General features: G+C 34.9%; 1 non-coding gene across 1 annotated transcript; it reads right to left on the bottom strand.

Annotated features, from left to right (window-relative positions):
- Positions 1-215: 215 nt before the first annotated feature.
- On the bottom strand, positions 216-348 carry LOC126019357 (small nucleolar RNA SNORA51). The gene has a single exon (XR_007499082.1). It is a non-coding gene; the product is annotated as a small nucleolar RNA SNORA51 (small nucleolar RNA).
- Between the last annotated feature and the right edge of the window lie 1,997 nt (positions 349-2,345).

Below are 2,345 nucleotides of genomic sequence, written 5' to 3'. Positions count from 1 at the left end.
TACCACTACAGATTGCCCCTATCTGCTTCCAGAAAAGATTTTTATTTAAGCAAGAAAATATCTCACAAATACACACAAATAAAAAGTGCCTGTTGACTAATCAAAATAATATATATTTAAATGATTAAAACAAAGTAGCAATGGTAAAATATTAACAATTGAAAATGGAAAATCTAGAATTAAAATTTTATTTTATTTTATTTTATTTTATTTTTTTTTGTCCCCCAATTCACAATACATACCCGGCAAGGGGCCTGTGTTGAGGTGTATATGGGGTGCCTTTACTGTACCTCCTCTTTCTATACAGCCAGTGTAAAGAACACAGCCTGTGGTAAGAATTGGGAGGCCTTATTTTATCTTTTATTTATTTTTTTCTTTTCTTCAGGGCAAACTAAAGTTGTTTTTTTTTTTTAAGTAAGAATTCATTTAAAGGACAAAATTGATTAACATAATAAGGTAAACTAATATAACATAATATAGTGACATAACATAACATATAATGTAATTAATATAATAATAATACATGTAAGTCAAAGAAAGTTTCTGATTAAAAACACAATTTTCTTTTTTTTCCATAATGGCTTACATATCTTTCACTGTAGTATTTTGGGTACATATTCACATTAAATCAGGGGAATACCCATCACCTAATATGTCCTCTTCTCAATCAAAAATCAAATATACTGAAAATAGGCAGAGTCCTGTCTAGAGGCTTCCAACCTCAGTTTGAGAGAGGATGTGAAAAAAGTAATTAAAATACCACAACAATACACACACACACACACACACACAAAATATCGAATTAAATAACCGATAAGCACCACAACAATAAAAACAGGCACCACACAATAATCTCGGTTCTGAAATCAAATCATACTCAAGTGCAAAAAGAAAGAGAAAGACAAAACAAAATAAAATAAAATAATATTGGAGACATCAACCGTAATCTCCACACCAAAAAAAGACGTCAAAAAAAAATAGATCATTTATTCTCCTCTTGCTGCTTTCGTGGTATGTGGAAGACTTCTACTTTATCTTGGATGGTAAAATCAGACCTGTTTCTAGAGATCTTGGTGGCTGTGCAGATCAGGGAATGGAGTTTATGAAGTCTTTCTTTGTGGTTCTAGCAGTTATGCTTCTTCAATGTCCTTTTTTTGTTTTTTATGTATTCTAGGTGTTTCAGAATAGTGCTACCATTCTGTGTTTTTCTTTTGTCTTCTGACTTACTTCGTTTAACATAACATGATCTAGGTCCATCCACGTTGCTGCAAAGTCTGTGATTGTATCATTTCTAACTGCCATGTAATATTCCATTGTATATATGTACCACATCTTAATGATCCATTCATCTGTTGTTGGACATCGAGGTTGGTTCCAAGATTTGGATATTATACTGAGTGCTGCAATAAATAGTGGGGTGCATACGTATTTTGGAATGAATGTCTTTCCATCTTGGGGATATATGCCTAGGAGAGCAATTGCTGGGTCAAATGGCAGCTCAATTCTGAGTTCTTTGAGCACTCTCCAGACTTTTCTCCATAGATGTTGGACCAAGGGGCATTCCCACCAGCAATGAATGAGAGTTCCTTTCATACCACATCCTCTCCAACAAAGGTTGTTCCCATTATTTTTGATGTGAGCCAACCTCACTGGTGTGAGGTGGTATCTCATTGTTGTCTTGATTTGGATCTCCCTGATGATGAGTGAAGGTGAGCATGTTTTCATGTGTTTGTTGGCCATCCTTCTCTCTTCCTCAGAGAAATGTCTATTCATTTCGTCTCCCCATTTTTTTATGGCTTCGTTTGGTTTTGAAGGACTCAGGTTTCTGAGCGCTTTGTATGTTCTAGATATCAGCCCTTTATCTGATATATCAAGTGAAAAGATTTTTTCCCATTCTGTTAGCTGTCTTCTTGCATTAAGTAGGGTTTCTTTTGCCATGCAGAAGCTTTTTAGTTTGATATAGTCCCATTTGTTTATAGTTGATGCTAACGTTTTTGCCATTGGTGCTCCATTCTCAAAGACCCTTTTGATATAAAGGTCTTCGAGTGTTCTGCCTATTTTATTCTCGATAAACTTTATAGATTCAGGTCTGATTTCCAGATCTTTGATCCATTTTGAGTTGACTTTTGTATAAGGAGTGAGATATGGGTCGATTTTCACTTTCGTGCATATGAGTTTCCAGTTGTGCCAACACCATTTGTTGAATAGGCTTTCTTTGTTCCATTTCATATTCTTGCCTCTTTTATCAAATATTAGTTGGCTATATATCTGGGGGTTTATGTCTGGGAATTCTGTTCTAATCCACTGGTCTGAGGTCCTGTCTCTGTTCCAGTACCATGCTGTTT

The sequence above is a fragment of the Suncus etruscus genome, chromosome 9 (genome assembly GCF_024139225.1).
Source record: "Suncus etruscus isolate mSunEtr1 chromosome 9, mSunEtr1.pri.cur, whole genome shotgun sequence".
Lineage (NCBI taxonomy): Eukaryota > Metazoa > Chordata > Mammalia > Eulipotyphla > Soricidae > Suncus > Suncus etruscus.
The sequence above is the reverse complement of the archived record's forward strand: the minus strand, read 5'-3'. Positions and strand labels throughout refer to the sequence as shown.